Source organism: Adiantum capillus-veneris, chromosome 13 (assembly GCF_014529385.1).
Source record: "Adiantum capillus-veneris isolate H3 chromosome 13, ASM1452938v2, whole genome shotgun sequence".
Lineage (NCBI taxonomy): Eukaryota > Viridiplantae > Streptophyta > Polypodiopsida > Polypodiales > Pteridaceae > Adiantum > Adiantum capillus-veneris.
The window spans coordinates 55,167,444-55,186,821 of record NC_140943.1 but is presented as its reverse complement, the minus strand read 5'-3'; positions in this window follow the sequence as shown (position 1 = coordinate 55,186,821).

The following is a 19,378-nucleotide window of genomic DNA, read 5'->3' as shown; positions in this document are numbered from 1 at the left end:
CCTTTTTGGTCTTTCATCAAGCTCTTGCCTTAGAATAAGCCAGTCATTCTGATGAGGGACAGGCGGCATCTGATCTCTTGCTCCTATTGCATGATAGATTAGCCTCGTAAGCACTTCTCCTCCTGCAATGTAACGGGGGTTGTCTTCTTGTATTCTTGTCACCACTTCAAACAAATACAAAGCATGATCTATGTAACATTCATATTCTTCTTTTATAACCAAGTCATTGTCGTCGACAGAACTCCATGTGGTGTAGTATATCTATTTGGTCTTTTGCTATAACTCAGCAAGCACTGACTGTAGATCTGAGTGATTACCACCACCTTTTGGTTTGCTATGTCCTTGAAGGAAGGTAGTTTTGATTTTCTCAGGTAGACCACCAGATTCTTCCTCCTTTCCCTCATGTTTAGCCCATTATCTGACACCTTCAGGTCTTCCTTGATAATCTCCTTGGTGATTTGAATCTCCATCATCTCATTGTCAAGCCCTGACACTCTACAGGTTCCGTCTTCGTGGATTGTTTGAATTAATTGGTGCACCCTTTTGAAATCTATTCCCACCGGTGGTAGGGACACAAATTCCCATAACCTTACTTTCTTCAACCATGATCATTGTGGGGACCTCTTCAAGTAGTTCTCTGCTTCTTTTGGGATCATGACTATGTCCACTACATTGCCCTTGCCACATCCACATAGGATCCCTGATAGATTTGGAAAGCTGCTGCTTGTTGTTCATCTACTGGGATCCATGTGGCTGCTGGCTTCAGAGAGTCTGGCAATAGTGAGAAGGGCTGTGCATCATCCACTGCTAGCTTCTTGCCTTTCTTCTTGCTTGGGGAGGCTTCCATGGATCCTGAATTCATAAGCAGGGGTTAATTTATAATCATGGTACATATTTTCTAAATTGATTATCACTTAAGCATGCATCTAGTTGAGCTCTCTTAATCCCCAAGGTGAGTTAGTGACAAGTGTTAGCAGATAGACAAGTTATTATTATTTTTTGATCTTGACAGCTTCAAATTAGATCCATAGGTCAAGGAGAACATGTCCAAATGCCTTGAAAATTTTTGTGGTACATGTGCATAGGGTATGTGAGGTCTCCATCTAGTCACAATTTGAAAATCAACCCCTCTAAGCATTCTTCCCAGTCTATCGTGATAGACTGGGGTTTTTCTCTTAGATGATGTATTTTCTATATGTGACTGTACACACTTGTCCCCCATGGCTTGTACATGGTTCGATTTTGTTTCCACCTCATTTGGATGTCATGTGACCTACATGTGGATCATCTTAACTTTTCCCAAAATTCTTGTGAGGAGATGTTGGTCTATCTCCCTCATTTTTTGTTGTTTTGGGTCCAAATTTTTTGGGTATCCTCTTGATAGCATGTAGAAGACAATTGTGGAAGCCAGATTTTAGGTTGAAGCCCCCTCATCATTCTGCCAAGTCTATCGCGATAGACTTGGGGTTGGCCTCAAATTACCCTATATTTGTCTTGTAACTCATTTACTGCCTTCTCTTAGTGGTTGTAAGGTCACCTAGCTCATCACATATACATTTGGCTTTGTGTGGGCTTGATACTGCTCTATTAGAATTTGAACTGCCCGTCAAGTCTATCTCCTCCTGCATTATGTGTCCACCTTGACCCAAACTTGGTGTACTTTGTCCACATGATGTGTTAAGTCTGTCCCTGTGACAATTCTTAGAAAGAGACTTCCCTAGATAGTAATCATGAGTCTATTGCGATAGACTTGTAAGATGGTCAAGATAGATTGATTTTTCCAAATTTAGCTGGTATCTGTTGTTATTATACCTTGTCAATATAATTTGTGACGTCAAACTCCATTTTTCATGCTTCTGTGTGTCAGGGTGTGTCTATCGCGATAGACTCCCTAAGTTGTCATCTACCTATCTTTTTTGAAGTTAGTTCCCCTGGTGTTAGTGGGCTCTTCTAGACACACACATTAAGTTTTAACCAATTTGGAAAAGTGTACTTCCTGTTTGTAGCACTTAGCTGTTCTTGGAGTCGTGGTGACCCTTTAGGTGGTTGCCGCCGTACTTTTCTATCATTGTATGACTCAGGCTGGCTTCCCATTTCTTTAGACCTTCCGTTAAAGCCGTCGGTTGTTCTCTTAGGCTTACGTCACCGAGAACTATCATTTGGACTCTTTTCTGGCCTGTTGCTGGCGTTTTCTCTCGTGGAAATGCTTTTGCTTGAGTCGCATCATTCGATCTTGTAGTCGACATCCTTAGGATGTGCCCTGTCAAATTTGGTGTCATTTGGCCACCTGGTTGGCGCGTTAGAGCTTCATGACGCTTTGCGCGGTCTATGTCAGATAGAGGCTCTAGGTCTAGCTTGGATTGACTTTTTTCATGGTCTAACCCTTCAGTTGGTTTGTCGAGGTCATTGGATTGCTACCTGTGTACTTTGCCTCTTTCCCGCTCACTTGGGGTCAGCTACACTTCTGTAGGCCCTGTGAAATTAGGGTTTTTTGGGAGGCTTCCTCTGTGCTATCTAGGGTCATAGGTTTGTTCCCTAAGCTATAAGCATTGTTCCTTTCAATTTTGGTGTTATTTGGTGGCCTCTAGGTCTCCCTATCAGTCATGTGACAGTGCGTGTGCACAGGTTGGGATGGTGACTCTGGCGAGGTTTTGTGCCTAACTGAAGTAAACAACACTTAGAGTCAGTGTTGATGAGCATACCTCTCACATCTGGTGTAGGTCGGAAGTTCGTGCATGATGGATGAGCTTCTGGGAGTCTCGGATGCTGTAGGAAGCTCTCTCTCTCTCTCTGAAGGTGAAATGACACAAATGAGAGTTTTCTAGCCTATCTTTCCTATATGTGATCGAGGCTCCGACATGAAATTTTCCCATCTTTTACCTGTGGCCATAACTTTTCGCGGGATGCGGTTTAGGCTCACAATTTTTTTGATTTGGACCTTGTTTGCTCCAGTTCCACCAATTTTTGCAGATTTCTCCTTTTGGAGGTTCCGTCATGACGGTGGCCAGTTTTGCCCTGTCACCTTCGCACTCCATATTTTTTCTGTGTCTTCTTTACCTTCCTCTGATCAAGTGTCTCTTCTGTTGCGTTTCCATTTGGATTATGGATTTTTTTCTTTATTTTTTTGCTAGAAAAATAGCTCAAATTGAGCAAATAAATCCCAAATCAACCCAAAAATAGCAAATCTAACCTAGAAAAATACCAATAAATATAGTAACACTATGTAGCTCACTCTTCTCTTGTTTATGTACATTCTTGCTCTCAATCGTGAACCTTGGCCTATTTTTTGCTATTTTTTGACGGTTTTTGGCTAGTTTTGACTCGCTTTACAGTATATACACATCCCTAGGGACTCATATATGATCATTTGGCCCCCAATTCTGATTAATTACGAGGGCATATTCTTTTCCCAAAAATCACACAATAAAACGCAAAATTGGTTGAAAAATCAATCACAAACATTGCCCTCTAATATATGACATGAGTCCGCATTTGGAATGCCTCCCCCCTCCTGGTCAGAGTCCTCTCGAATGACAGGGTATCGTCAAGGGTATGTGCTATGCATGGGTTAAAAATTATGCTAATGCGCGGCCTTGTAGTGTGGCCCTATTTGATGCATATTCAGTCAATGCATGGAAAAGTTAATGCTGTGCGAGGAGGGAATAAGCAAGAAGCTTATTGGCATTCGACGTCGAGGTTTCCTGTTTGTTGTTGATTTGGTTGGCTGATTTTCTTTGCAAGTAAAAGTTGTAACTCTACAGCTCTTTGTTTGATCATCTTTCTTGCAAAAGTTGCTTGGTTTGCCGCTATTGTCGATATGGCCGTGGTTGTCTCCATGGAGAGAATTGTCGTGGCTGAATTGGCCATAGTCTTTTTCTCTTTTGCTTGCCATTTGTAGATTTGGTTTGGAGGCTTTTGTAGGTTTATTTCCTTGTCCGTGGTCGTCATTGTTGTTCTGCTGATCGGCACCCACATAGATCGTTTTGCCGATTTCATATGTAGTGAGTGCCTGGCTGCTGGTGTTGCTTGTACTGAAGGGAGTTCCTATTGCTTTGGTTTTGGGATCCAAATGCGAGTCGCATTTAAGTGGTTACTGAGCATTCTCTTTGGGATCCATATCTTTTTTATTCCCGTGGTTGTTGGTTTAACTGTGTTCTTCTGTTGACTTCTGCTATTGTATTGTGGTTTGTATGCTAGGTTGCCTCTATCCTTCCGTACCCATACTTTTTTCTCACGTGTGGCTAACCTTGATCTATTCACTGTTATCTATGTTGTCTTATTTTTGTAGTGAACATGGTTGGCAGTTCCTTGGTTGTTCTCCATGGGTATCATGTTGCGCTTTATTGGCACCCATCCTTTTTGTTCTTTATCCAATGATCGTGGTGCTATTATCTGGCTCTTCCGGGTTGTTTGAGCAAGGGCTACCACCTGTTGTTCTTGTGCATGCTGAATTTTGATTGTATCCGAATTCCAATGGATCTGCACACTATACTCTTTCTGCCAAGGTTGTCCCAACAACATGGGGTGTAGTGTGCTCGCATCCTCAACCACATAAAACTTGTGGGGGTAAACATATTGATGTATTTGTACATGCAATATTGTCCAGCCCAATGTTCCTAGCAAATGTGATGTACTACTTTCCAGGGCTTATTGAGTAGGATGTAGTTGATCTTCGAGCTTGAGCTGTTTATATAATTTGTAAGAGATCATATTTGCTTGAGCTCCGGAATCAAGCAATGCCGTCGATTCAACTTGATTGCTACCCACTTTGACTGCAATTATTGGTTCCACTGTGTCTTCACCAAAATTCGTTAATCGAATAGCATTTATTCGTAACGGTGATCCACTTTGTTGTTGTTGTCGTAGAAGCCTTCTTTTTGCAATGCGTTCTTTTGCCTCTGCTTGTGCTTCTTCTCGTACCCCCTGTTTCTCCTTCATCCGTTGTTTTTATTGATGGATTTGTTGAAGCATATGCTGTGTTAGTGGTAAATGATACTTTTTTAACCGACACCCACTAATCCAATTTGGCATTTCTTCTCCTGACAATGTAGCAAGTTTGACAGCTTCACTTTGTGATAAGTCACTAATCACAAAGGGTCCCATCCCTCGCTTTTTAAGTTTTTTGGCATGTTGCTTCAAAGTGCAAACAAGTACATAATCACCTGTTTTGAACTCTTTCGTACGCACATGCTTTTCAAGAAACTCTTTTTATCTTCTCTTTTTAGCATAGATCGAAGCTATAGCTCTCAGTCGAAGTTCATCTAGCTTTTCAAGATCATCTATTCTTGAAGAGAGCTCATGTCCTGTCCATTCTAAGCGTTTCACTACTTGTAGAGTTGGAACTAAAAACTCTATGGGTAATATAGCGTTTAGACCAAACACCATGTTGTATGGTGTGGTTCCGATTGATATTTTGTAAGCTACCGTGTATGCCCATAGTGTTGAGTGTAATTGCTGATCCTAGTCTGTCCTTGAGTCTGATACAATTTTAGTCAAAACAGTACATAGTGTTTTATTTGCGGCCTCGGCTTGTCCATTTGCCTGTGGATGATATGGAGCAGATTTTCTATGTTTGACCATGAATTCCTCTAGCAGATATTCAATGACTTTATTAAGAAAATGTGTTCCTCGATCACTGACAATTTCTATTGGTAATCCGTATTGTACAAAGACATTCTCATACAAAAATTGTGCAGTGGTTCTTGAGTTTGCTTTTTGTGTTGCTTTAGCTTCAGCCCATTTTGTGAGATAGTCCGTAGCCACAATGATATATTGGGTATGGGTGCGATATGCGGGGGGTGAAATAGGTCCCACAAAATCAATTCCCCATTTTGCAAATGCCCGTGCTCCCATCATTGGCCGTAGTGGCATCTCATCTCTCTTTATCGGCACTTTGATGCGCTGACATGCGTCACAACGCTTTACAAACTCCTCAACATCCATGTGCAATGTAGGCCACCATATTCCTGCGGTTAAGACAATTTTTTCCATCTTATCGCCTGAAAAATGGCCTCCACTTATTCCTCCATGTATGTGCTCTAGAATCAACAGGTATTCACTTTCACTTGCACAGATTCTAAGTTGATTGTCCTTTCCTCTCTTGTAGAGTTGATTTCCAATTAAATTAAATTCTCGAGCCTCCAACTCTATAGACCTTTTTCATGCTTTTGTTATGTTTTCAGGAAATGTCCTTGTTGTTAAGAAATCAATGATATATTGACTCCATGCAGGTGCAATGTTTACCTGAAACAATGTCGCGTGATCCACCGATCGTTTGGCACTACATATAGTACATTTGTTAACATAAGCATGTGTGTCAGCATACATAGTTGGCCAATAAACTCCTAAGTGTTTCAATCTTTGGTGTGTTTTCATTGTTGAACAATGAAATGCACAATCCTGGATATGTGCTTCTTCAAGATAACACTCGAATTCCTCTGGATTTATACATAATCATAGAATTTGGTCCGAGCCTAGATGGTACAGTCGTCCTGCAATCAACTGAAAGTTTTTTGTTTGTTGAAATGTTTGTTGTTTGGATTTGTCCTCCTTGTTATCAAATATTCCTCCAAAGGAAAGAATGTTAACAATTTCATGAGACCATTTGGGTATCATTTCAATATTGAAAAGATAAGCATTAGGTATGTCATCATCTACTCCTTCAGGAGCTTCCCCGTTTTGTAGCCTTGAAAGATGATCTACCAGTAGATGAGTTTTACCCTTTTTTACTACCACTGTGAAGTCAAACTCTAGCAATATAATAAACCAGCGTACAATTCTCCCAGTATTGCATGGTTTATTTACTAGATACAAAAGAGCTTGATGATCTGTGAAGAACACAAATTTGTTTGCAAGCAAGTAATGCCAAAATCTCTTTACAGCATAAATCATTCCTAATCCCTCTCTTTCCGTGGTGGTGGAGTTTTTTTTTGCACTATTTAGTTGTCGGCTTGCATAACAAACTAGGAAATCCATTGTTCGGTCTCCAGGTTGAGCCAGAATACTCCCAATTGCATATGCAGATGCATCAATGTGAACATGGAATATCTTTTTCCAATCTGGTGCTTTAAGTACAGGTGCTGATACAAGGTTTTCCTTATGCTTTTGGAATGAAGTTTCACACTCCTCAGTCCAGTCAAAACTGACTAATAAGAGATATAGTGGTTGTGCAATGACCGCATACATATATATGAATCTTTGATAATATCCACAGTGTCCCATGAAGGATTGTACTTGTTTGCCATTAGTAGGCCTGGGCAAGTCTACTATGACTCTAATTTTTTCTAGGTCAGTGGTTATGCCATTTCTTGAGACAATATGTCCTAAGATTCGGCCTTATCTTACCATAAAAATGCACTTTTCCGGGTTGAGACAGATTCGATATGTTCTGCATTTCTCAAATACCTTTTGTAAATGGTCAATATGTTCTTCTCGTATAAGAGAGTGGACACAGAGATCATCCATATATATTTCTAGAATATTATCAGGTATTCTTTGAACGCATGAGTCATTAATCTTTGGAAGGTAGCTGGGGCATTGGTTAGGCCAAAAGGCATAACTCTATACGCATATATTCCCCACTCTGTGGCAAATGTTGTTTTGTGTTGATCCTCTATTGCAATTTCCAATTCGTTATATCCTGAAAACCCATCTAAAAAGGAATAAGCCCGTTTTCCAGCCAGCCTCTCAAGCACATGTTCTGTGATCGGCAAGGGAAACTTATCCCTTATTGTGGCAGCGTTCACTTTTTTGAGGTTCACACACACACACACACACAGACAACTTTCCGTTCTTTTTGGGGAGAACCACAATGGGTGACACCCAATCTGTATGCTTGATTTCATAGATGAATTCAACATCCATCAGCTTATCAATCTCTTCTTTGATTTGTTTAGCGAATGTGTCATTATATGTCTAAGGGCGTTGTTTGCTAGGTTTGGCATCTGATTTCAAAGGAATTGTATGTTGGCATATCGATGGATCAACTCCTTTGAGGTCTTTGTAGGACCATTCAAACACATATTTATACTTCTTGAGAAGTTGTGTTAGCCTTTCTTCTTCTTCAGGCTCTAAATCATTTTCTATATAGACAGGCTGAGGCTCTTCACCTGGCACAGCGAGGTCTATCCGTTTTGCATTTTCCAGCCCATCGTAAGATTCCTGGTTTATTCTTTCCCTTACTGGTGGCGTCATTATGATTTTTCTATCTTGGATAGTGAATTTTTGATAATGGGATGGTACATTCATGTTTTCTTTTTCTGAATCCTCCTTACCATCACTTTCTCCTTCAGTAGTCCATACCTCTCGTAACGACCGTTTTAGTTTTTGGTATTTCTTTTTACGCTCCATTTTGGCCCATTCTGGGTCTTTTGTTTTTTCCTGTTTTGATTGTTGATATTTTCTTGATTTTGTTTTTGTTTTAATCTTCCGTGCTTGTTTTATTTCCTCACGCGTTCTTTCCCTTTGAACTCTTGAGAATCTTCCTGATACTTGGTCTTTCACACAATCCTCTACCTTGACAAGCATTAGATAGTTAGTTTTATCTTTTATCCTGGGCATTAGATTCTCTGTAATTTTGTTTTCTGCTCTTTTTTTTCTATAGCGTTCCTGGCATCTAGGATGTTGATTTGCAAAATCATAAAACTTGATATTCACGGTTGTCTCCCCACGCTCGCTTGAGCTGTCTAAACACTCATTATTTGCATCGTGACTTAATTCCAGATGCTCTTGTTTTGGTGAGTCTACATTCTCATCTCCTGCTCGTATAAGGCTTACCATGTAATAGGGTAGCACATCATAGCCATCCTTATCGCAAAGTTTTGTCGTTGGGCTATCTGTAATGGTACAGACATCCAATGTCGCTAGTATGTGTTCCCATTCCAGAGGTTCTAAGGCATCTTTGGGAAAAGATTTAGGAATGTAATCCTTGTCCTCCATAGCTCTTTCCAAGATGCATTCCTCTCTTTTTAAGCTCCCACAATGTGAAGCTCCGCGCATCCATAGGTCTTTTTTCTACCCTAACCATGCTAGGAGTTCGGACACTGCCAATGTAGCTGAATCAAACTCTTCCACTGGTGTCTGGCTCACATCCTTGTAACTATGGTCTTTTAGGCATATTTTGGTTGTAGTCTCCCCACGTCTAAGGTATATGTGGTCGTAACCCCAATCCTGGACCATCTTTAATTGTCTCATGAATGGTTTTCCCAAGATGATCTCGTAATTGTTCTTTTTGTCGAAATCAACTATTGCAAATGTATGCTCATACTCGATTCCGCAAGAGGTGATAATTACTTTTTCTAAAAGTCCTAGAGGCTTTTCCATGAACCCATCTGCTAGTTTCAATTTCATTCTGGTAGCTCTCAAAGCCGGCTTTCCCCATTTTTTCCAGATTTCTTTGGTGGCGATAGCGACTCCTGCTCCACTGTCAAGAATAGCTTTGGATACTACTCCTTGAAATTCTACTGGTAGTGTGGTATTGCCATCTTCTCCCTCGCAATATTCTCCAACCTTGTTTAAAGGTACAAGCCTAGTGTTTAATTGAGGCTTGTCCAATTCTCTGATCCCTTGTTGAAGCTTTGAGGTAGGGTCTTTTACTCCAAATTTTTCTAAGAATTTTCCTACGGTGGTCCACATGTTTGGTCGTAACCTCAGGAGTTCGGCTAACGTGATTGTGCATGCCACAGGGGTGGACAATAACTCAATCAACCCTTGTGAATCCATCACTCTATTGGAAGAAAGTCTTTGAGATGGGATTGCTCTCACCTCAGACTTAGCTTCATACTCCCCTAGGTATGAGGGTAGAGTTTTTAGCGAGTTTGGTTGGTTGTGCCCCGAACTAATTGAACCCTAGTCTTCCTTGTGTGAATGCATATCAAAGTTCATTTGTGATCTTGCCTCAAAATCTTCAATGGGAGATAAGATCTCATTTTTCTCCTTTCTCGTGCTATTTATTTGGTGGTTCACCCTGTTAGCTTCATTTGCTTCCCGGATTTGCTTCCACAGGTCATCTAGACTGTTACAATCCTTACCCATTTCTACCAATGTTTTAGGCTGGAAACCATCAATTGTCTCATTTGTTGTATTTGGCACTATGATAGGTTCTCTCCTAGACTCAGAGGCAGTTGTGAGTCTCTCCTTTGTGTCTACTTGTTTCTCTAGAGTTGGTTTGATAGGGGTTGGTGCTGGTACCTCGTGCCAACTTGCAGGTTTACCAAGCTGATTTTCTATCAAGGATTGGGCTGTTTCAATCATCTTTCAACACATTTCCAACATCTGTTTTTCTATTTCCGCATATGGATAAGTCATCCATCTTTGCTCTTGGGTTTGGTTGTTTTTGAGTCTGGCTTCGTATGCTTTTAAAAGTGCATCCAACTGCTCATTTACTTTTTCTACCAGCACTGATCCTCCTGATCCTACGCTTCCAAGTTCCTTTACTTCCTTGGGCCCTATTGTTGTCACAGTGGGTGAGCTTAAACTAGTTAGATCCTCTAACCGCTCTAATCTATCCTTTGTGTGTTTTAACTTCTCGGATAGAGTGGTTTGCCCTCGTTCTCTCCTGGCTTTCATACGCGCCTTTCTAGCTTTCCAAGTGCTTCTCTGATTTTTCATTTCTACACTTGGGGCATCAATCTTTGGCTCTTCAATTATGGGTTCGTTTGTCATTCTTTGAGCTTGTGCTCGTGTCACTGCCTGAATAGGTATTACTGTCTCGTTTTCTGACCCTCCACTGGAAGGCACTGCTTCCAACATGTTCAAAGTAGTTTTTGCTCCTTTGCGCGGGTTCTTAGGGAAATCAGGAATCAAATGAGTAATTCCACATTGGGTGCAATATGCGCTGACTCTAATGATTTCATCATGAGGACAGTCTCTTAGCCAATGGTCTCCACCACACTTGTAACAGGGTCCCTTAGGCTGTTGAGGTGCTCCTTGAGCTCCTCTTTGTTGGTATGCATGCCTCTTGGCTATGAACAACAGTGTTCGTTCATCCAAGCTGTATCTTTCTTCTCCTGCTGCCTGTGCAGCTGTTGGTGGTCCTGTACTTCCAATCATGCTCCAAGGTTCTGGCATTGGGGGTTCTTTTGGTATATAATAGATAGTATTTTTTGCATATCCATTGGAATCATCGTAATATGCATGCATAGGTACCAAAGCGTTCTCTTCTGGTTCGTTTACCGTTCGTATGTATCTTATGCCGACTGGTCGTAATCCTGGTAGGGATGGTTGTTGCCCCAATACTGGTTGTGGTCTTTCTAAACCTACAGGTCCTGGTAGGTTGGTTACTTGATAACTAGGCATCAGTGGAAGTTGAGGAGATGCCACCTGAACTTGGGGAGCATATGGTCGCTCTCTCACATATCCCTTGTTATAATAACATTCCTCCGTCACATGGTCGTCCATTTTTGTTCAATAGCACACCACTTCGGCTATTTAGCCTGAGACTTGGCATACATATTAGTTTTTTTTTAGCACTTCCTCTAGAAGATGCTCTTGGATTATAGCTACTTCTCCTTTTGGTGTTGTCTTAGCGGACTTGCTTCCACTTTGTTGTGAGAATGAATCGTCATCAACATCCTTGAATTCGCCCTCCTTGTATGTAGACCGCACAATTGTCTACAAGGTAAAGAGCCTCCTTAGTTAATTCATTTAACGTCGTGCTCCTTTTCATATGTAAGTCCTTCTGGAGATCTGCGTTCCTTAGTCCTTGAATAAATATAAGCATAAGTATGGACTGAGTTGGCAGTTCTTCCACAGGGCAAAACTTCAGATATCTTTTTAGTCGTAGGGCTGCCTTTTGTACATATTCCCCTTCTTTCTGTTTGAATTTATGGATTTGTGAGACTGTGTTATGAGTTATCCCCCTTTGTAAGAATTCCTCAATAAACTCGTCAAAAACCTCCTCCAAAGACTCGAAATCTCTACGCTCCACAGAGTCAAACCAAGTAGTGGAATCCTCCTCTAGAGTAAGCCCAAACCTTGCAAATTGAGTAGGGAAGTCCAACACTTCTTCAGCTCTAATTACACCCACAAAGGCTACTACATGATCCCTAGGGTCTCTGTTTCCCGTGTATTTCTTGTTTACCCATTTTTGCACTTGAGAAGGTCTAATTCTACGATGGTCTACAAATCTTATCATTGGTTCTCCTCGTCTTACTCGATATACCTCCTCTTGCCTTCATTAGTGGGAGGGTTCCTCTCCCAGAGGTGCCCCTAAGCCATAATTTCTGATGGTTTTTGCAAGAGGTGGTTCATCTCTTTGAACTCGTTCTATGGGTTGTCTTCCAGGCTGTGCCGACTCTTGAGTTTTTGGCTTACTCTCGCCTTGATATTGTGAATAGAGTGGTGGTTCTTGTAAATCTCTTAGCCCTCTTGCAGCTGGATAACCATCTCTGTTTCATTTTTGTTCTAATGTCGCACTTTGTTGAAGCCATGCCTGCAATGATGGTTGGGTTGCTTGTTGGTTTTGGTAGTTGAACGTTTGTTGTTGGTTAGAATGTGATGTTGTCTTTTACTCTTCTGAAAATGGATTTGTTGACTTGCTAGGGGTATAGGTGGACCTTGGTACTTCTTCGGGGGCATATGTTGATGTTTCTGGACGTGTTTCCTTTTCTACCTCCTCTGGGAGGATTCGTTTGTATTCTCGCCCGTACCTATCAACAAAAATGATATCCTTCCCCATAGCAATTTCATAAGAGAATAAGTAAAGAACCTTGTCTTTGCTTAATTCATTTGGGTAGGGTTCTTTGCATCGAAAATAAGAGACTACTCCCCCTCTCTCATGCTTGTAAATTCCCACATTCTCATTAAAGGTAGAGAACCTGGTTGTTTTTTTATCATACATAAAAAGAGCTCTAGGTCGATCAATTTTTGGAGGCGGTTCTTGAGTTTCTGAGACCATTTTTCCTTTTGCCACATTATCTCCATATCTACTGTAATCCTCAAGGTTGCTAACTATCAGATAGTGGTTCCCCTTTTCATCTCGGAATCTATCTCCATCATCATAGACTTGAATTATCTCTAGTCTCTAAGACGGTCTTTCTTCTATACAAATACACTTGCGTCCTCGATAGTCAGAATAAACTAGGGCTCCCCTAGAGTTTGTTCCTTCTAAGAAGATTATAGTGAACTTGGCATCGTTCAAAGGGTTTTGGGAGGTACTTCCTCATAGCATTGGTCCTTCACCGGAGGACCAGAGAAACCTCCTGGTTGTTGAGTCCCCATCATGAAGAAGGACTTATCTGATGAAGTGTCAGTATCACTACCCTCCTCAATGATCGGTGCTAATGGATCTAACCTTGCCTGAGTTACACTCTCCTCAGTGGACGTGGTGCTTACTTGACTTTTGACACTTTTAGCTCCTGACTTAAAAAAGGCTCCTGACCTTAAATACATAAGAGACTCAAAGTTGTATTGCAAACTTAAAGCTTACCTAGGCTTCTCCTACCTGTGCGGCTATGTGATGATCTCCTTCTGGAATCTACACATGTATGGTTAGTATGTTCACAAGGGTTGTCTTTGAACCGTTGAATAAATTTTTCAATTATGTACAACAAATATCAATTTTCTATGACACTGGTCACTCTGAGAAATTTTGCGTTTTCTCCCCACTGGATGTCTCAGGAGGCTTCTGGTAGTCAAATTTTAGATTTGAAATGATGGTTGGGATCTTAGTGAAGAGCTTATCCCTGCTGTGCAGTCACAATTTTCAAAAAATGCCAAAATCAACAGATCATGAGTCTATCGTGATAGACTGGCAGATTTGGCAATTTGGCACAAATCAAAATTGTGACTTCATACTTGGGTTCCCCTTACTCTCTTGAGTCTATTCCTCAAGTTTCATGCAATTTGGACACTTGGTCTGGGTTTTAGACCAATTTTAGTGTTTGTCAGAGCCTGATTCTTTGTCTGGGTCTTAGACTCACTTTTAGTGATCCAGACACCTTGAAATTTTGTGTGTGTGCTATTTAAGTCAAGCTCAAGCTAACCCTAGGAGGGTTTTGCAAGATGAGGTACACAACTCAAAAACCTGAGTCTATCACGATAGACTCACCCGAGGCTATCTGAGAAGTGATTTTGCTACAGTTTTCAGCCAGATGGGTCCCTTATGCTATTGGAAGACTATCCCTCAAGTTGCATGCAATTTGGACTCCTTTTGACCTTAGACCCAAGCACTTGTCAATTTTGCTCTTCTATGGCAATTTCACAGCTCAAATGCACTAAAATGATGCAAATTTGATTTGACGATTCAAACTGAAACTTGTGAACAACAATTGTACAACATGACACAATCAGCTTATCCAAGGCTAGTGGTTATATCTCTTCTTGGCCTCTTTAGGGTTACCTAGTGTTTTCTTTTGGCATTCCCTTGTTTCTTTTGGTTGGTTTTGTCGCAATTTTAGCGGTTTTTCAAGCGCTGGATCACAAATCCAAATGCCTACACTATTCACACCCTTGAAGAGTGGATAATGTGGGTTTTGCTTTCAAGGCATGCAAACAACCTCATTGTTTCTTCTCTTTGTTTTTGCGTTTTTACAACATTTTTCTACACTATTTGCACACAAACATCACTTAGAACTCAAAACCATAAATCCTAACTCCACCTTATCCTACCTAACTGACTCTAACTAATTGTAGACCCTCGGCAAGTCACAGGCTTCATGGCTATCCACTAGACCTCAGGATACCCTCTCCTAGATCTTCTCTTAAAATTTAAGCTCTCTCTAGTCGAAACTAAAGTAAGCTAACCATCACAAGAGTGACGTAGATCTCCCTACTTAAGGTCTTGTGTCCCCGGCAGCGGCACCAATGTTTTAGGACAAACTACTCCCCTGTTCATGCTCAGAAGCACGACACAGACAACATACTTGTCATCTGGTGACACGACTAACCCATAGGTGCACGGAGGCAATCTCGTTAGCTTGTCAGGCTGAGACCAACCTACACATACGCACTTCTATGATGCATCAATCACTAATCCTTGTTAACTCCAACCCACTCTATCCCTAAACGCTCATAACATCGTTTACACATCAAATGAACTCGGAATAGCTTCAAACTTTCTAGGCACCATCCCCTCACTAGGATACACTTACCTATAAGTCCAATCTCACCAGATTATAACCCTAGCTACCTGAAATACAGTCGCGATAGACTCACAGGTCATAACCTAAAAGTGTGTGAAACCTAAGTAAATGAACATCTATGCGTAGCTAATCTCGCCCTCTTTCCATAAAGTACTTGATAGTTGGAAACAGACACCGTTTGTGCTACCTACAAGAAGACACCGTTTGTGCTACTTACAAGAAGACACCGTTTGTGCTACTTACAAGCAAAACAAGCTCGTGGAAAGATCGCTTGCGAACAACTCGAAGATGCAAATGCGTGGCGTGGACACGTAGCTCTCGGAGAGGCTACCACGATGGTGTGGTTGTTTCGTGAATCCGGTGAGGGAGATGCGCGTAGAGAAGAGGATAAGATCGCACTCTCTCTCTCTCTCTCTCTCTCTCTCTGTCTTAGACTCGTACGACTCAGAATTAGTTATTCAAATGTTATTCAAAAAAGGTTCTAAGGTGACCTTTATACTTTAGTCACCTTAGCTCAAAATGTACATGGGGTTTTAATTGAGTTCTACTCATCATAATTACAAAATGGAAACGCATTGCATCCCGGCCAACTAATAGATCTATACATAATCCAGACAATGGGATAAATTCGGTAGACATCATTGGCATTACAAAGGGAATTTGATAGTCATTACAAAGGGGCTTTATACAACTATTAGGATCCAACACCCTTGGAGAAGAGGAGTTGCAATATGCTTTTGATTGATGCACATGTAGTAGAAGAGATGGTGGTTGGCTTCCAAGAGAGTGTTGAGACATCAAGGTCACCACATAGTTTACCCCGATAAATGTTGGACTACATTTATTATTCATATGACGTAAGCAAGCACAAGAATTTTTGGTAGTGATACTACTCATTTAGATGACCCGAATGCTAATAATGATGGCCCTTATATTGCCATGTTGCTCAGTAGCACCTCTCTCCTTCTCTATCTCTTTATGGGGTTTTCCCCTTCTAAATGTATCAGCTTGATTAGTGGACGAAATCCATGGGATAATTTTTTGACGTTGTCAATATTTTTTTTTAATTGAGTAGCACCTCTCTTTTTCTCTATCTCTCTATGGGGCTTGCCCCTTCTAAATGTATCAACCTGATTAGAGGACGAAAGCCATGGGATAACTATTTGACGTTGTCAATCTTGTCGTTGCAGGGGTGTTGTGCAAGTCAAGTGACGCTTGGATTTGAATCCCCCATTCTCAAAATGAAAGATGCGGCTACCATGCCCCAGGCCTAGATTCACTACAGTAGTTTCCTCTGACACCACTTGGCCCGCATGTCAACCAAGAGAAGGAAACATTGGGGACTACAAGCAGCCCATACAATTTATAGCCAAAACAATGCCAAGCTATCCGGTTGCGAGTCACGACATCTGGAGCACTTTTTGGGTGCTGTCGTGTCACATGTAAGAATGATAATTTGAAACCGATGAAAAGGTCGTCCTGATCAGCTAAACGCGGATTACGTGGTTAAGAAATCAAAATGTTGACGACGTTGAGGCGCACATCAACAACAAGGAACAAGCAGGTAAGGTGCCAAATCTCACAAGCTATCCTTCGGTACCCTTCAAGACTATATAGAAGCATCCGAGACGTTTTGTAGCTTTGTGAATAGTTTGTGTTGCTTTGAGGGTGACAGGTGATATGATGTGATAATTTGAAACCGGAGGTAAATTGTTTTGTTTTTTTGTTGAAAATGTCATGACTAGCTAAACCGTGGGTTAAAAAATCAAAATGTTGACGATGAGGCGCACATCAGCAACAAGGAACAAGCAGGTAACCTCGAGTACATGCAGGACTCCGTCCCCGGAGCAGCGCCCATAAAAGGAGACGAACTCATGAAGTGCCTCATCACGTAATTACCTCTCCGGCCTCTGACGCATTTCCATAATTCTCCACCCAACCCACAGCCTTGATTGCGCCTCTGCATCACCTCGTGCTTGTTATGAGAAAGCTGACACTCATTTGGTCAAACGAGGCTTTTGTAACAGTCCAACAGAAAGTATATTGTATGTCAAGCATGAGGGTGATGTACTTCTCATTGTTGTTCTTTATGTGGATGATTTGCTGATCACTGGTCCCAATGAGGCACATATTGTTGAATTTAAGGCTGATTTGAATGCTACTTTCAAGATGAAAGATTTTGGGTTGTTGCATCATTAATTGGGCATATAGTTTAAGCAGTGTGATGGTCGTATTGCCTTGTGTCAAAAAAGTTACATAGAGACATTGCTATGTAAGTTTGGACTTGAGGAATGCAAACCTATGGCCACTCTCATGGAAATAGGTTTGAAATTGAGTCTACATGATGCTGGTGATCTTGCGAGTGTCTACAAGTGGTTTTTGTTAATGCTTAGGAGTTCATGTATATCATGGTTGAGTAGGAAGCAACCTACTATGGCTACTTCTAGTTGTGAGGCTGAGTACATGGTAGTCTTCAGAGCTACGGTTGAGTGTGTATGGTTCATACGCCTTACTGCTGCTTTGGGTGTTAGACAGGACACTTCCAACACTATCTACACTGACAGTCAGAGCACATTGGCAGTTGTGAGGAACCCAATTTTTCATGCTTGCACAAAGCACATTGAGGTGCATCACCACTATGTCAGGGAGAGGCTCTAAGCAGGAGAGATCAACTTGGCTTATGTGCCAACACAGAGGACAACCTTGCAGATCTTTTCACAAAGGCATTGTCTCTTGAGAAGTTTGAAGCTTTCCGCAAAGCTTTGGGCATACTCCCCTGTGTGGACTAATCATGTCCTTAGGGCATGGCAATTCCCTTTGCTCATGTGTCAGCTCTCGTTCATCGAATCACTCCAGGGGGGATTTGTTACCATATACATGCGGTAGTGATGTGTGTGAACACACTTAGGACTGCCGGGGCATTTTTTCCTTCTTTATTAGGCTTTTTCCCCCGTGCATTGTATATATGCCCATTAATTCTAGGGCTATCTATCTTTCCATTGCACACGTTGTTGTTTGCCTTGAGCTTCCTTCGTCTTCTCCAAGCTCTGTGTGTTTTGCTGTAACCCTGTTTTCAACACTGTCGGACACAACCACAAAACAACCCTAACTTCCTATTCTGCTCTTGGGAGATATTGTAGCCACCACCAGACAAGAATCTGAGCTCTAACACCTTGAAGAGTACATGAATGCGGCGTGTTTGCAGAGAGAGAGAGACCATAGGGTTATATATGCTACTCCAAGAGTACAAGGGTGTTGTATTGGGGAATATGATGTAGCTTGGTTATGTATGCTACCTCAAGAGTTGGGTATGCAGTTCGAGAGAATAGCTATCAATTAACTTGAATCCAATCAAACTTGCATACAACTAGCACAAAATCAAGTGTTCCCTGCATGGGTGAAGCACCTACCACTGTATTGGAGATAGGGTTTGTCATTGACCTTAGGTACATGACTACGGATGTCTTTATAATTAAGACCCTTGGAGAAGAGAAGTTGCAACATGCTTTTGAGTGATGCACATATTGTAGTAGAAGAGATGGTGGTTGGCTTACAAGAGAGTGTTGAGACATCAAGGTCACCACATAGTTACCTTTATTATTGATATGACGTAAGCAAGCACCGAGCATTTTTGGTAGTGATACTACGCATTGAGATGACCCAAATGCTAATAATGTCGATGGCCCTTATATTGCCATGTTACTCAATAGCACCTCTCTCCTTCTCTATCTCTTTATGGGGCTTGCCCCTTCTAAATGTATCAGCTTGATTAGTGGACGAAATCCATGGGATAATTTTTTGACGTTGTCAATATTTTTTTTGAACTCAGTAGCACCTCTCTCCTTCTCTATCTCTCTATGGGGCTTGCCCCTTCTAAATGTATCAACTTGATTAGTGGACGAAAGCCATGGGATAACTATTTGATGTTGTCAATCTTGTCGCGTGGGTGTTGTGAAAGTCAAGTGATGCTTGGATTTGAATCCCCCATTCTCAAAATGAAAGATGTAGCTACCATGCCCTAGGCCTAGCTTCACTATAGTAGTTGCCTCTGACACCACTTGGCCCGCATGTCGTCCGAGAGAAGGAAACCTTGGGGACTAGAAGTAGACCACACAATTTATAGCCAAAACAATGCCAAGCTATCCTGTAGACAGTGACTATTTGGTTGCGAGTCGCGACATTTGGAGCACTTTTTGGGTGCTGGCGTGTCACCTGTAAGGATGATGATTTGAAACCGATGAAAAGGTCCTCCTGTTCAACTAAACGCGGTTTACATGGTTAAAAAATCAAAATGTTGA